Raw genomic sequence first — 17,538 nt, forward strand, 5'->3', positions numbered from 1 at the left:
CTTACATATATATGCAAGGCATGTACAAAATAAAAAAAAATATTCACCAAAATCCAACCCATCCATCAATGTCTGGCATAAACACCTTCTTTCCAAAAAACCTTTGCTCATCGCTGGAAAGTCATTCAACTAACACATTTTGAGAATTTGCAGAAAGCCAAGTGGAGGATTAGGTTCTAAGAATATTAACAATTTTTCTGTTTAGAAGAGGGATACACGAGAGTTCTTACACTATTTTTTCAGCTTTATTTGTAGATTTAAACACTATGGGAATGAAAAGGAGAATTTATCTTTGATAAAAACAAAGGCAAATTAATTTTTATTTTAAAAAAGGAGTAGAAAAAGCAGGAAAAGGAGACAAGCTGAGAGCTTGTCCCAAGACCCAAGCAGTAGGTTTGGGGGAGCAAGTTTAGAGCCAAGAGAACTACAGAAATACCGTGAATCCATCCCAGTCTGGAATAACATTGGGAGTCCACCTGCAGTGAAGTCAGGGAAGCAGCCCCTGTCAGGATTTCCAGTCCTGGTCAAAGATTATGTGATATCCTTTCATCATGAGAACAGCGGCAGCAACCACAGTAACAAGAGCACTTAAGTCACCACCCTGGGAGGCAGGGAGCCATGGAGTAGCTTTGAGGGAATGAGGTGAGCTTTTCTGAGGCTCTTTTCTGACAATGAGGAGATTGCAGCAGAAGTCCTCCAAATGCAGAGTCACAGTTAAGCTTCCTTGCTGATGCTCCGCGAAGCCATCTGAGCTAAGCCTTAAAGAGCTTTTGTCTCATCTGCCATTTTACCTTCTCAGTCCTGATTGATTTCTCCAGCCCTTTCTGACCACCCTCTCTTGAGAGTCTGTCCCACCCCAGATGAGGTCCTCTTTGACCTCTGCTCCATTAAGAGGAGCTGTGATAGCTGCCGGCTCCTGACCCGGCTGCCCCTTGACCTAATGGCAAGGCTCCTTCCCAGACTCTTGGTATTGCTTTCTATTAATAACTTTTCTTATTTTTTTCTTGTGATAAAGCTAGCACACACTTATGAGAGAAAAGTAGAAATCTCCTTCTATAGTCTGGGAAATTTTATAGAAGAAAATCTAAATTACAATTCTACCATTTCACTGACAGTCACTATTAAATTTTCTGAATGCACGAATATCTATGTATGTTGCAAAATTGATCTCTTATCATACACATTATTTTGTATTCTGATTTCTTAATAATGTATCTTGAGTACTCTCTCAGCGGGGAATGGATCAGATCACCATTCTGTAGTTTCTTTTGCAGAATTTTACAAGCATCATTTTACAGATGTCATTTTGGAGCCTCATTTTTCACAGCTTTCAATATAATGAAACACATTATGTTTTTGAGAAATATAATGTTAAAACTCAATGTTTAAATATGTTTTTATCATTATATGATAATGATATAATTATCTTCTCTATAATTAAAGATTCACTGTTTTCATACAAAGTGTTTTCTGAATGATTTTGCAACTCTGCCCATTATTTTCTGATTCTGAGGCAAGGCTGGCCTGTTACATTACCACTGGTACTGGGAAAACCCCGGATAGGGAAAGGACAAAGAAAGAAAGAGACTTGGAATTTCTCAGTTTTCGGTATCATATCATTAATGGCAGAGCTGAGATAGGCTGGAAACTGGAACCTGGGACCCTTTGCTGCAGTTCTTATACCTGGACAAATGTCTCCTCAAGCAATAGACTACAAAAAAAGTGTAAGGGACTAAAAGTAACTGTGTCCATACACAGTTGGGGCAAATTATGAACAAGATACAAAAAGACTAAAAACCCAACTGCCAACTCTGAAGTACGGCGAGCCAGAACAGGGTACTGTGCACCATACCTGCATACAGGACTACCGAAGGGGTGGGCAGACCTTCGAAGCCAACCCTCTGGCCCAGCCCATGGTTCTTCTCCTATCTGCAGCCCATTTAAGGGAGGAGCTTTCCCCTACCCTGCCCAACTCAGGGAGCAGGCAAGGGCATCTATTTCCTGTTTTTGCTTCCTCATGCTCTAGCACGAGTCCCAGTAAAGACTTGCCTGAATTTCTCATCTGGCCTCTTACCAGTTTCTATTGATTAAGGAGTTCAAGAACCCTGGTTGGTAACAGATCCACAGAACCCACTTCTGGGTGGTGTTCGTGGAATTTGTAGGATGTGTGTGTGTGTGGAGCGTGTACAGCAGGGAAGAGCCAAGTGGGAGGAGTAAGGAAATGAATTAAATATGATAGGTGTGGAGGCACATATGGTAACTACTTTGGAGATTCCATCTCTTCCTTTCTTACTAATGCCAAATAATAAGTTCTAATTTTAATGTATTGTGGATGTGTATATATGATGGAGGGGGTGGGGGAGTCATGTGGGCGGATACATTCTAGAATCTTTAAAAAACAACAATATAATTAATCATGTGTTTTTTAATGTCATTAAATTAAAACATCATAACAGTTGACAGATGGATATTCTCTGATGTCTCCAAGAAAGTACCTGAATCATTCACCAATTCAAGCATTTAATATTTTCATCCAAGAAGTTCAAACCACTTAATTCATCCTTATGGCTCCCCTGGGAAGCAAGGAGAAAAAAGAAATTATTCCCACCTCATCTTTTACATGATGTATGTCTATATACACTTTCTATTATGCACTTATCTTTACAGAAAAGGAAACCCATAAACCAAGCACACCTGTCTAAAATCACTTCTAACCCACCTTAGAATGTGCACATTCACTTGAAATTATTGCCTACATATTCCTTGTTTTCCTGTGTTTTTTCCAAATATACCCATTTCAATGACCATCACCCTTACTCTTTTAATGGCTACATAATATTCCATTTTATTGACATGTCATCACTTATTCAACCATATCTTTATTGTGAGAGCTTTAGGAGTTGTTTCTGAATTATTAAAGTATCATAAGTAATACTATCAATACATCATTGTGCAAATACTTTTTCCCTTTGTATTCTTTACTTGAATCTCACTGATGCTGGCTTTTATTATTTCACTTTTGCTATACTATAAATATATAATAGATTCTCTAAGCTTTTGGTATTTACCTAATTTCTATCAATAGTTTAGAGTTAGATAGTTTATCTAGTTTCTATCAGTGGTCTCTATCTATTTTTCTGTGTATAAAAGTCTATTCTTTTTCTTTTCTACTCTGACCAATTGCCCAATAGAAGCTAAGGATTAGCCATATAAATTTTCATAGATCTAGACTTTTTTAGAAATGTAAACTTCAATGAATTGTATTTTCCATGAATCATTTTCACATTCTGTGGTCTTCCTTTTTTTAAACTTTGTTCAGTTACAATATTTTATATTATTATTATTTCATTTTATTTTATTTTTTTGCTGCTCTTCTTAGCTTGTAGAATTTTAGTTCTCCAATGAGGGATTGAACCAGGCGCTCAGCAGTAAAAGCATAGAGTCCTAACCACTGGACAGCCAGGGAATTCCCTATCTGATATATTTTTAGATGTTAATAGCTATGTGTACAATATATAGCCAATGAGAACTTGCTGTGTGTCTCAGGAAACTCAAACAGGGACTCTGTATCAACCTAGAGGGGTGAGATGGGGAGGGAGATAGGAGGGAGGCTCAAGAGGGAAGGGATATGTGAATACCTATGGCTGATTCATGTTGAGGTGTGACAAAAAAAAACAAAATTCAGTAAAGCAATTATCCTTCAATTAAAAACTAAATAAATTTTTAAAAAGGGATTGTAACAGAATTTACTCATGGACTCTTTCCCAGTGATTTCTATTGCTCTTGGAAACCTCCATATCACCCCTCTAAGTCCTACCACTGTATCCTCTGATATTAGCAAAACAGCATTGGTTCAAGGTTGAAGTGGAACCTGGGACATCCCAGGAATGTGGCCTCCACCATAAGGAGTGTGGCTGAGAGTGGGTGGTCAGTGTCCAGGGATATTGCTACCAGCCCTCTGCTTTCCCATTTCCTTCTTTGTTCCAAAATAGTCACCATGATATCTCCGAATAAATCTCTGGCTGTCCTTTAAACCATGTGCCTAGGGGCCACAACTGGTTATTCCCAGAGCTGCCTGTGGGTCACAGGGAGAAGGGAGAAAGGAGAAAGGGAAGCGTGTTTCTGGGACTCAGACCTGCTTGCTCCAGACCATGGCAATGACACACTTGTCTCCTTTGCCTGATGTTGAACCTGAACCAGGCATTGCACATTTCCCCGGGCTTGAGGCTAGAGCCGTGAGATAGATCCTGGTTCCACACAGAAGGTTATCTTTGTGGTCACTGGAGTGTGACTCTGTGTGTGTCGCCTGTCTCTTGCATGTTAAGTATTCCCTGTTGCATGTCATGCTTGTGTCACAGCCCCTCTTCTACATCCTTGTTGGAGTATGGAGTTGTGGCATTTGGATGAATGCTTTGTCCCAGCAGCAGTGGGCAAAGAGTATGTTCAAACACTGAACCTTATTCACAGACCCAGTCATCCTGCTCAGCTGTGCTCCATCTGAATGCAGTAGGTTATCACTGCTGGAACTGAGGTCTAATTCTGCTAAGGTGTCGATAGCACATCCTGGGATGAGAATTCACAATGATGCTGGAAGGACTGGGAGGTACAGGTGGGCTTGAGAACAGGAGTCGGGGGTGGTGGGAGGAGTGTGGAAACTACCAGACAATTGTTTACCGCTGTGTTTATATAAACACATCTATAAAACTTTAAGATAAAGGGTAAAATTTTTTATATAAAAAAGGAGAAACTCATATTAACAGTCTGAATTAGAGGGCTGTAAAACCCAATGATAAGGAGATGGTGAGAGAAAGCTCTTCACACAGGAGCAGAGAGAGAAATAGCAAGAACAAGACAAAGGAGGGCAAGACCTGGGGCAAACATTGCGAAGAGAGAGTCCAGGAGGTGGGGGAAGGGGAGGCAGGACAGGACTGTTACTGGCGGGGCTGACCCCGGGCCATGTGGTACACCCAGCTAACTCTGCCGCCTAGCTCCCCACCAAGTGCTCTCTAAATACAATGCCACAAGTACCACTCCTTGTTTAATAATTTTAATTCACTTTCTTTTTAAAATTCAAGTGTCTTAACCATCCTAAGTTTCATCTTAAACAATCCTATCTGGGTAATCACAGGCTTGATATGCTACTTATATATTTTTCTGTGCGTGTGTGCTAAGTCAATTCAGTGGTGTTCAAGTCTTTGAGACCCCGTGAACTGTAGCCCTCCAGGCTCCTCTGTCCATGCATATTCTCCAGTCATTGGCAGGCGGGTTCTTTACCACTAGCCCCACCTGAGAAGCCCGTATATATTTTTATAATATATATTAAAATAAACACACAACTAGTAAAAAGGATGTATATATCTCTGAAGCACTTGAAATAATCTCAAGTATTGATTGATGGTATGCATGACATTCTTTGGAAAATCCATTCTCTTTTCACCCTGTAGCCATCATTGTCTCTTACTGGAATTATCTGAACAGCTCTGCTTGCTGGAAAATTCTTTCATTTTCCATCCCTTTCTCTGGGAAAAATCTTGATTAATTCTTCAAGTTTCAACTTGGCCTTCACTTCCCAAGGAAATACACACCCACCCCCAAACTTCGACCCCACTAGACTGGGGAAGGTTTCCCTACTATATGATCCCATAGTTCCTCTTCTTTCCTTATTCATCAGCTACACTTGTTAATATCACTTATTCTATTTTTCAGTCGTTTATTGGAGGTTACCTCTTCCAGGGCAAAGAAATAATAGCCTTTTTCAACATTCTGTTACCAGGGCCTACCACGTTGTCAAGTACATTGCAGTACTCAATAAACAGTTGTTGAATGAATCAATTCTGTCTAGCACCCATGGGCAATTCTCCCTTTTATCAAAATCTTTTCTCAGCTGACTTTCAATTTGTGAAATATTTAGATATTTAAATTTAGACGTAAAAGAACTATAAAAGTCAAGTGCATCAGTCTGTTTGTACTGTCCAACTAACCAGTGAAATGTTTCTCTGCAGAGGATCAGCCCAGAGTCTCTCAAATCACACTTACATGGTGGGGGTGTTTATTTTGCTTTACAAAATAGAGAAGTGAGTGGGGTGGTTGACAGATGTCTCTAGGGTTGTACTACTGGGTTTCAGTCCCAGTTTTCAGTTGTGTAAACTTGAGGAAGATATTTAACTTCCTATGACTCAGTTTTCCCATCTGTAAAATAGGTATACATTTACGCCTGTTTCATAAGTTTTTAAATGTTTTCAGCGTGGCACCTAGTACATAGTAAACACCCAGCAAGTTATAGTTTTCAGATGCCTTTCTCTGAATGCACTCCATTTTGTTAATATCTCTTCTGAGGTGTGTTCTTTTCAGTTGCTCAGTCATGCCAGACTCTTTGTGACCCCATGGACTGCAGCACACCAAGCTTCTCTGTCCTTCACCATCTCCTGGAGCTTGCTCAAACTCACATCCATTGAGTCGGCAATGTCATCCAACCATCTCATTCTCTGTCATCCTCGTCTCCTCCTGCCTTCAATCTTTTCCAGCATCAGGGTTTTTTCCCAGTGAGTCAGCTCTTTGCATCAGGTGGCCAAAGTACTGGAGCTTCAGCCTTAGCCTCAGTCCCTCCAATGAATATTCAGGATTGATTTCCTTTAGGATTGACTGGTTTGATCTTGTATCAAACCAGTCAATGCAGTCTTCTGAGATGCAACCAGTCAAAATTAAACCCCAAACTCTATTTAGTCTGACATGGCAAAAGTTACAAGGGGCTAATACCATACAAGATCTAGATTTTTACTAATTTCAATATAATCTAAGATTACACTTGGATAGTTTTTGTTTTTTAGCAGCTATACCATACTGTTGAGTTATATTGACTTTGCATTTGACAAAACCTTCAGACCTTTCTGTGTGAATTTCTGTCCAAATAGCACTTACCCTTTCTGTCTCTGGACAGTTGATTTTTTTTTAAGCAAATACAGAACTTTTAAATTGTTCCTGTAAGTTTTAATTTTGTTTGTTTGGACCAAGTGTTTTAGCTCATACAGATAATTTTGAAGTTTGATAACATTCTACTATATTTGTTATTATTCTTAGATCTACCTCGTCTGTAAGTTAAGTATGTCTTTTAATGTTATATTTAAATCATCCATAAAGCTGTTGAACAGAAGAGACTTTCCTGGTGGTCCAGTAGTTAAGAATCCACCTTGCAATGCAGAGGATGTGAGTTTGATCCCTGGTAGGGGAACTAAGATCCCCACTATGCCACAGAGCAACTAAGCCAGTGTGCCACAACTGCTGAATGTCACAACCATTGACCCCAAGCACTGCAACGAAAGATCTGGCATGACACAGCAAAGTTCCCATGTGCTGCAACTCAGACCCAATGCAATCAGATAAATAAATAAATATTAATACTTCTCCTCTTTAAAATTATTTTTATAAGTTATTGAATAGAAAAAGGCCAAGGAAAAATCAACATAACTTTAGTAAAGTCTCTGTGAATCAGTATCAATGAACAGCAGCATTTTTCATATGTAATCCACTCAGCCTACAAGTTCCCAACTTGTCTATAAATGTTCTATAAAGATGACCAAAATGACCACTCCTTAATAAAGATGTCTGCAAAAATTGGGCTCTAAGGAAGTTTGCTGAGGCACTGTTTATAAAGCAAAAAATAGAAAACAACCTTAAAGTCAATAAGAGGTCATTGATAAATACATTTTTTTTTGTACATACTTTCAATGGACTACTCTTTACTATTGCAAAACAAAAAAATAGAATTCTGCAGATTCATAGTTTCCAAACTTATTTTTAGCCATAGATATTGTAGAAATCTGGGGTGGTTTTCACTCTGATTTTTATTCCCTCTTCTGATTATATCACTGACTTTCTTAGGGGGAAATTTCCCTTTCTCACTGGGGTACCTTTGGTGAAACTATCTAATACAGTATCTTTTGCTTCCCTAGCCAGAGGGTGTATACCTGGCCTAACTTAGGACAGGGGAGCTGGCTCTGTCTTCTAGCACCAAAGAAAAGTTGGAACAGATGCATCATAGCAGGCATGCCCTGATCCAAACGGCTCTTAATTTCTGCTGCCAGGAGCCCAGAGAACCCTTGGCTTCTGCCCTTTCTGATTCTGATTTGTCACCTACGCTTTTGATGTCGTGAACTACCTGTTACCTTCTAATGAACTGCGTTTTTGCTTATGTTATCCAGGGTTAGTTTCTGTTGCTTGTAATTAAAAAATAATCTAACTCTAAAATCCTTAAAAAAGTTAAAGACACTTTAAAAATGCCAATACGTAAAACAAAATAAAACAACAGTGCTCTTATATGTGGGAGCTTCCCAGTTGGCTGCTTCTTGCCTGTATAGTAAATTCATATGGTTCTACAAATGCTGTGTAAAATAAGTCATCTTTCATGGATATAGAATCTTCTCTCTTTGGTGATATAAAATGTAAAGTTTTCTTCTGTCTCTATATCCTACAAGTCCTTTTTACTGTTTATTTGCTTTGTGTTTTGTTCTCTGTCCTTCATGTTAGATGCTTTTCTTAAAGGTCTGATTGACTGTTTAGCTTATATTTAAAAGCAACTCACTAAGATGATGATTAGAAATGTAAACAGGCGGGGCTTATACCTGGTTCTTCTGTTTTTAACTCTACTACTTACGTCTGAGGTTCATATTGCCTTTTCCTGAGCCTTTCTGGGGTTCTGCTGCCCAAATCGTCTTTCTTCCTTTGGCACCTTCAGTATGCACCTGCTTTCAGCTTTTTTTTTTCTCTGCCAAATCAGTTACCACTCATCCATTTATTTTTCACCTTCCAAGCATTTGTTGTCATTACTGCTCTTTTTATCTTCTCTCCTAATCACTTTATCTTTATGAATTTTCATCTTTCTTGTTCCTTTATTGTAATTTTAGTGTTTTTCAGTGGGAAGGAAGCACATAATAGTTGGGGTTATTAAACTAGAAAACTCTATCTACCTTTTCTATAATGTTCATATTTTACTTTTATAATAAAAGCAAATTAAAGGTATTTTTAACTCTAAAGTTAACAATCTTTATAACAACCTCCTATTTCCACCAATGGTCTACAAATCTGTTAATTGATTCAAAAAGGAAAGAAAAACATTTACTCTGATTTGTCCTTAACAAACTCATACTGGCTCCAACTGTTCATTTAATTACTTTCTAGGTGTTCACAGCAAGCAACTCTGTTTAACCAGGGGATTCTATTAATTGTCAATATTCACCACCAAGCTGGTAATTAGCAGAACTTACTCTTTCCTTTCATACAAGGTCAACCCTGTTTCAAGTCCTCTCTAGTTTCTCATGAATTTTTAAGGTTTATCAATAGTTACTCTGCAATCCACTTTCCAAGTCTGTCTTCTTAACATCTTAGGAAGAAATTTGTCTAGACATGGAAAGTTTTAATTATCAGTTTTGAATAAATTTTAAAAAATTAAATATATTAAAATAAATAGCTTTAATCAATTATGTTGCTTTAATTCTTTCTTTGCAATGTTTGTTCTAAATCCTTTCTGTTTAAGGATTACAGTAGACTTTTTCTGGGATGAATGCAGTGGGACCACTAGCATTCAAACACCCTTCTCATTTAAAGGAATCCAAAAGATGTGAGAGGGCTTCCCTGGTGGTCCAGTGGTTAGGACACAATGCTCGCAGTGCAGGGGGCACAAGTTCAATCCCTAGTTAGGGAATAAAATTCTACATGCTTCACGATACAGCCGAAAAAAAACCCCAAAAGATGTGGGAGACAGAACTCCACCTCCCACTGTAGAAACCAAAGGGGACAGCTCTTGTTCTCTACCAAAGGTATTAGCATGTGATCTCAGTTTGATGAGTCAGATGCTACTGCACAGGATTTTTAATATTGAGGGAGGGATGTGAAGACAGGAAAGGAGAGACTTCTATTGTTGCAATAGTAGAGAAGTGTTGAGTATTAATATGGGGAGGGGGCATCCTTTGTGACACCAACAGTGACAGCAGCCAGCGGTGGTGGTGCCAATGACGGTGGCCTTATTCTGGTGGCATAACCTTGACTGTATTTGGACGCTCCGTCTCTCTTGGTTCCTGGCTAGATTTTTATCTTGAGCTTCCCATTGACTCTGTGATCCTATACCATTCCAATGAATTTCTTTTCTGCCTAATTAGCCAGAGTTAGTATATGCTATTTGGACCAAGAGCCTTGACAAACACAGAGAAATTGGTGCTGGAAGACGGTTGTAGGCAACAGGACCTTGGGGAAATGGGTGGGAAAGGGACTATGCTGGCTGGTTACTTAAGACCGAGAGCAATAAACGTTATGTTAGTATACAGCATAGAGATGATATGTCCATGACATACCGTGGTAGAAAAATTAAAAGATAAATAAAGTCTTTGATTGTTGCTCATTTAGAAGCAACTATTTGCTCCTGCCAAACTACAGGAAAGTCAGAAAGAATTAAAGGATCGTGGATGGTGTCACTTTTTCTGTTGGATCTAGTTTACTTAAATAAAAATAAATGACAAGCTCAAATTCTTAGATTTTCAGATCATAATAGAAATGGTAACATTTTCTAAGACTGTGCCAAAAAAGAAACTCATTTCTCACAGAACAGAGGTAACTGAAAGCCAAACTCCATGAGTTGTCAAATGACCAAGTCCACTGAGTCCACAGCCTCATCAGGTCACTTATGTGAATGGGCACTGATCAAGAAAGTGCTGCCCCTCAAGAACTACAGTGGGGATCCATGTGAATGTTTGAAGAACTCATGGACCCTTGTGCCCCTAAACCTCACTGGGCACATCACCAGTCCAAGCACAATCTACCCCTTTTTTAATGAGGCTATTATTGCTTTATGTGAAGCGTCACCAAAGGGAGTTATTGAGCAGAAGGAAGCCGATTATCCTTATTCTCTACTCCCTTCCCTCCTCATTAACTCCAAACATTTGACTAAAATTAGGTACCAGCACGCTCAGGGAGGCCAATTATAAAGGATAACCTGGGATTACTGATCAGCACATACTGTAGACAAGGTGCACACACACACAAGCATCCACACACCGAGACGTGCTAATTTACAAGAAAACAGGGGAAACACACATGGGGATGGATTTTCTAAAGAGGAAAAAACCCAAAATTTTAGATTCAGGCTGAATTTATCGACAAGAATGTATTTGCTAGAAATTTGAATTTAACTTGTTGGCTTGAGTAGTTGGAAGTGTTTCTAAATATTTTCTTGGTGGGTTGCCTAAAACCTAGTCACAGTAGAAAACACTAAACAAAGCTGAGGTGTAGTAGGGTATAAAGTTGAGAACGAAATTCAAAGACCTTGAAAGACAGAAATATCAGAGTGCATTTATCATGTCCTCTTTCTGTGTCTCTAAGGTAGCCCAGAGAATGCTCATGAAGGAAGCCTTAGAGAGTGCTTTAGTGGCTATTCTAAGTAAGCCAGGAATGCCTGTGATATCTATGGCAAAGCTCCCTCCCCACTTATTTCAATTACAATGGACAGATCCTGGCTCAGCAGAGGATGTATGTTGATGCTTAATTGCTAGTGATACGGGACATAATTTCCATCTAGGGCAGCAAGGTCAGCATGATAATCAGAAGTTTCACACCTTCATGGTTTTGTTTTGTTTTGTTTTTAACCATGGGTCCTCAGTACCAAAATAAATAATTAACTAGTGGGATCTCATTTGACTTAAAATATATTTTTAAAAATAAAATTCAAAAATTTAAAAACCAGACTCGAGTCGAAAACATTTGATTCAGGCAGAGGCTCCTGCAGTGGTCACTGGCTCTGGGGTATGAAACTGTTCTCTACCCTTCGATCAGACCCTTCCAGTGCCTGGCTCCCATGCCAGCCTGGATTGCTTCTCAGTGCCATGACCTCTACCACCACCTTCAAGGGCATCAACCTCAGCAGGAGGAATAGCTCCTGGGTTTTGCAGCCTCCACAGCCTTCAGGTGGTGGATCCAGCTTTTCACTATATATATATATATATATATTTTTTTTTTTTTTTGTAATATTTATTTGAGCTTCCCAGGGTGGCTCAGACAATAAAGAATGTGCCTGCAATTCAGGTAGATTTGAGTTTGATCCCTAGGTCAGGAAGATCCCCTGGAGAAGGGCATGGCTACACACTCCAGTATTTTTGTCTGGAGAGTCCCATGGACAGAGGAGCTTGGTGGGCTACAGTCCATGAGGTTGCAAAGAGTTGGACATGACTGAATGCGACTTAGCACACACATCTCAAGAATTTTAGGGTTTTTTTTTCCCTCTGAGAAAAATGCCATTGGAATTTTAATAGGGATTGCATTGCATCTGAAGGTCATTTTAGATACTATGGACATTTTTTCTGTTTTTAAACTTATTTAACTGTACTGGGTCTTAGTTGTGGCACACTGGTTCTTCTATCTTCATTGTAGGATCTTGGGATCCTACATGTGGGATCTTGGGTTGCCGCATGCAAACTATTAGTTGTAGCCTGTGGGATCCAGTTCCCTGACCATGAATTGAACCCAGACCCCCTGCATTGGGAGTGCAGAGTCTTAGCCACTGCACCACCAAGGAAGTCCCTGGACATCTTAACAATATTCAATCTTCCAATCCATGAATATGGATGTCTTTCTATTTATTTGTGTTTTCTTTAATTTTTTAAAGCTGCATTCCGTAGCTTTCAGAGTCTACATCCTAGGACTATTTTTATCTCTCCTCTGACATGTCATTTTTCTGTCTTCACTTACCTACTCTCCTAGACTGTCACTTTTCTGGATGGCAAGGATGTTCTTAGTTCTCTCTCCTCACTGCATCTTACAGAATCTCTTGCATGTAATAGGCTCTCGATAAATGTATGTTCTGTAAATTAGAACACAAGTCATCCTGACCTAACAGGCATCAGATATTAACAGGTTCAAAATCAAACTGACTTTTTTGGTTACATGCGTGTTGGTATATATTAATAGATATCTGAGCTTCTCCATTATTTTCGCCTGAGAATTGCTAAGCATCCTGTCATGAGACTAAAATGAGCTGTCATCCCTGAGCCAGCAAAGAGAAAACTGGGCTAGAGATTTAGAAGCTGATAATTGGACTGATTATCAGAGGAGTCTTGTGGCCTCGAGTCCAGGGAGTGGAAAAGGAGCCAGGGATTTCTAACTTCAGGGCTGGCAAAAGCTAAGCAAGTAAACCAGCATCATTTGGGGGAGAATGAGGGGTGGTTTCAAGGTCCACAGCCACTGCGAGGCAGTGAAAAGACACGGCCAAGGAGCCAGGGTTTGGCTCAGACTGGCCAGGGTAACTTCCTCGGAGTGTTGGCATCTGGCTCCATTGAGGTCCTAGGGCTCTTCCTCCCCCAGTGCCACTTTTCAGGTCTTAGAGTTCAGCATCATCTTCTATTTTCTTCCCCAGTAGCCAGGTTTGTAACTTTCTGGAGGTGTTTTTCTCCCTCTCACCCAATTTCATTTAAACCACTCTTTAGCCAGCTCAATATCTCAGGTTGGCCAGCCTCTGGTCAAGCCTGTTCCTTCTGGCTGTGGTTTGTTTGATGCAGTTCTCCTTAGCCATGGCCTGGAAAGCCAGATTTGATCTTCTGAGATCATCTATCTGGCCAACTATATGTTTTTTCCTTTCCCCAGCTGTGCATTTTCCTGTGTTTTCTTTTCTAAGTCACATCTATCAATAAATGAAAATGACACAATATGGGCTTTCAAGTCATTCAGAGTGTGGGTGGGCTTGGGTCTCCCTGTGAGGGCAAGGATCACACTTGGGGATGGGAGGTAATTAGTGGGGAGTAGGTGCCTCCCGACAGCTGGGACCAAGGAGAGAGTGCAAGGATGAAGAGTCAGGCTAAGGGCGTGATAAAGCTTGAACTTCTTAACTGGAAGCAACATGGACATGGATTTGAGCTTCAAGTAGAAGAGGAAACTCTTCTCCAGGGACCATAGGGAGTCGCAGCCAATGAAGGGAGCCTGACCTGTCTGGAGAGTAAACACAGGGTAAACAAAAGGCAGAGAGGAGGATGGTGGCCGGAGATCTGACTCAGTACTTTTAAACCTCAGCTTGTCAATAATCAATATCTCAAACTTCACAAACTCCCTGGTGAACTCTGGCTTAGAGGAGGTAAAAATCTGTCTGCAGTAGCCTTCTCCACCCTAGACACTCAGGTCTTGCTCTCCCAGCAGCAGGCAGCTCTGTGCCCCCTCTAGACCCCTCTTCAAGCCAAAGCAGCTCTCAGGGATCTGGCCAAGAACATGTTCCCCTGAACCAGCTCCTGAGATGTCCTGTGTTGTGGAGATGCCGTCTCAGCCCTCGGATACTTATCTGCTACTGTATTTGGCTATAGTTTTTATAGGCTGCTCTTTCCCAGCGGCTTCTGAGAAGTAGGTCAAGGTACCCGCTTTAAGGGAGAGGTGCCAGGGGTTCAAGTCACCAGGCCTGGAGTCAGGAATCCTGACTATTTCAAGCCTCACAGCAAATCAGCTACCTGGTGTCTCAGGGACCCATTCTCCCCTCCGGTTCTCCTTCAGCCCTTCACTGGGTCTCCTGACATATTTTCCCTGAAGATGAATTCCCTGGAGCTGTCACTTTCTTCCCTCTTGCATCCCTCTGGAAGGCCCTTTAAAGCTGTTGGCCGCTCAAGGCTGGTACCCAAGCAAGATCTGCTGCAGTTGTGTGACTGATGGGGAGATGAGAAGCTTCTGCGCAGACTTGGATGAGTTGAGGAGTGGGGGTGGGGAGGGAGGGCCGTGGGAGGCTGGAGATTCAGGAAGCCGAAGCTTGGACTAAAGAATCGGCCTGTTGGCATGGAATCCTGGGTACAAGTGAGGGACCTGTGTTTTGTGTGATGGTGGGAGACTGCTTCCTGCTTCTAAGCCTGCCTTTCTCTGTTACGAAGGGCAATTTAGTCTCTGGTTCAAAAGGAAACTGGGAATTGTGGTGCTTGCTCACGGCAGAGGGGATCCTTTGAGCTGCTGCAACAAAGGACATTGTTCAGAGTGACTGTGCTAATCAGGGCAAGTTTGGCCAAAGAATAATAAGCTTTTCTAAGGCAAGTTCCTCTGGCCTGACCCAACCAGTCCCAGGAGGGTCCTGGGCTCTGAAGGCAGTGGCTGCCACAGCAGGTGCACTGCTGTTGGCCCAGGAATGGGGTGGAAAGTAGAGCAACTGCTTTGGTCTGTTCAGCCCAAGACCTTCTCCAGTCCAAACGCAAGTAATGAGGGAGGGAAATACAGATGAAGAGGAGGAGCAAATGCCAGTTAAATTGAGGAGAGGGGGCACAGGATTGAACCTGCATCCCCTGCAATGGAAGGTGGATTCTTAACCACTGGACCGCCAGGGAAGTCCTTGCTCTTCTGTTTTGACCTGTGAGCTGGAAGATTGTGTTCCAGCTTCCTTGGATGTAACATCACTACCCTAGCCTTCTACACCACCATCTTTTGCACATATTTTATCTAAACATCTTGATTATACTTCAGAGAAGCTGGGTATGGGCCAGATTCCTTCACCACTGAATGTATGGACCCAGAGGGACCTGAGTGCTCAGGCCAAAGCACCCCGGCAAAGGGTGCAGGCTGGCCAGAGTGACTCTATCCCTGGGCCCTTAGGGGCCACATACCAATGGGATCTAATTGGGAATACAGGTTGAGGGGAGGGTGAGGACCACTCCAGGCCTGGTTCAGTTATAAGAATCCAGAATCACTTTCGCAAAGGATGGTACCAACTAAAGTTGCCAGATAAAATATAGGTTGAATCTAGATTTCAGATAAAAAAATTTTTTAATATAACATGTCTCCCATATTTCATGAGACATACACTAAAAATTATTCCTTATTTATTCAATATTCAAATTTAATTGTTAAGTCTGCCAGTCTTTGATCTAACAGGGAAACCTTTGGATTGGGTGCTTAAGGCCCCAGACCACCTTTCTTGCCTCCCTTCCTACTTAGCAGCTTGTGGGTATTTAGTTCTCAGACCAGGGATTGAACTTGAACAGTGAGAGCAGTGAGAGTGCAGAGCCCTAACCACTAGACAGCTAGGGAATTCCCCTCCTTTCCTACTTCTGTTCCTCATCCTTAACTCTGTTCCAATCAGATGAAACTCCAGGCTGTGTCTCACATTCTCTCTCCCCTCTACCATCTTGACCTTTGCAAACTGTTGTCCCTCTGGCTGAAATTATTAATGTTTACATTATCTCCACATCTAATATCCTACCCATTCCTCAAAGCCCATCGTGAATGTTTTTTCCTTCCTGAAGCTCTACTCTGCTTCCTCTATGGATCTTCACCATAGTAATTACTACATTTTATTATTATTTTTGCATGTCTCCCCTCTCCTAAGCACTTTCCACTGTATAAAACAGATAAAACAGAGTTATCAGTAAATATTTGATTAAAAGAATGAATTAGCCTGAAGGCCTAAATAGGGTCTATATTGTAAAGTCTAAATAAGGTCTGTGCTATATGTCTAAATGAGATCTGTCTTCTTATGCACAATTTACCATGTTCTTCCTTGTCATGTAATATTGTATCAGCATTTGTCTTGTCATTTCTGCTAGAGATTTCACTCTAAAGGCAGACACTGCGTTTCCCACTGTGATGCGGACACCAGTGTTTAATGAATATATTTTGTGCTGCACAGATTGCAGGGGCAGGAGTCTCTCTGTGTGTTCAGACCAAGCTAGACTCCATTCTCTTGCTTCTGCCCTGGTTCAAGGGCATAAGTGACTCTCAGTAAATCTCAAAGTCACCTGACCTGATCCTAGAACTGAACAACAGAAGATGAGCTTCTTTGAGCCACCTGAGGGTCTCCGTTAAATGTGAGCTCCAGGAACCTTCTCAGAATTTCCCATGGGGCCCCTAAAACTTGCATGTGCTGCTAAGAGAGGTAAAGAGACAAAGGGACAGGTACAAAACTTGGAAATATCAAGGGAGTGGGAGAGGGTGGTGAGGCCATAGAGGAATGGGAAGCATGGGTTTGGGATACAATAGAGAGCACTGTTCCAAGAGTCCAGTGACCTGGATTCTCTCCCTGGCTCTGTCTCTGCCTTGGGTGAAAAAGGAAAGAAAAGGTATACATGAGTGCCAGTGTGTACTTATGTAGGTTTTATATTAAATTTCTAACAGCCCTGTAGGAAGCTGAGGCTCAGAGAGGGAGATAACTGGCCTATGGACACATAGCTCAGTGTACCAAGGAAAAGAACACAATTAACCTCTCACAGCCTCAGGTTCCTCTTCACTAAAATTAGAGACATGCTATCATCTTTAAGGGTCAGTTCAGTTCAGTCACTCAGTCATGTCCAACTCTTTGCGACCCCATGGATGGCAACATGCCAGGCTTCCCTGTCCATCACCAGCGAGCCTACTCAAACTCATGTCCATCAAGTCGGTGATGCCATCCAACCATCTCATCCTCTGTCATCCCCTTCACCTCCTGCCTTCAATCTTTCCCAGCATCAGGGTCTTTTCCAATGAGTCAGTTCTTCGCATCAGATGGCCGAAATATTGGAGTTTCAGCTTCAGCATCAGTCCTTCCAATGAATACTCAGGACTGATTTC

This window comes from Bos grunniens, chromosome 11, assembly GCF_055505025.1.
Source record: "Bos grunniens cultivar Pamir isolate PY7600 chromosome 11, Bosgru_T2T1.0, whole genome shotgun sequence".
Classification (NCBI taxonomy): Eukaryota; Metazoa; Chordata; class Mammalia; order Artiodactyla; family Bovidae; genus Bos; species Bos grunniens.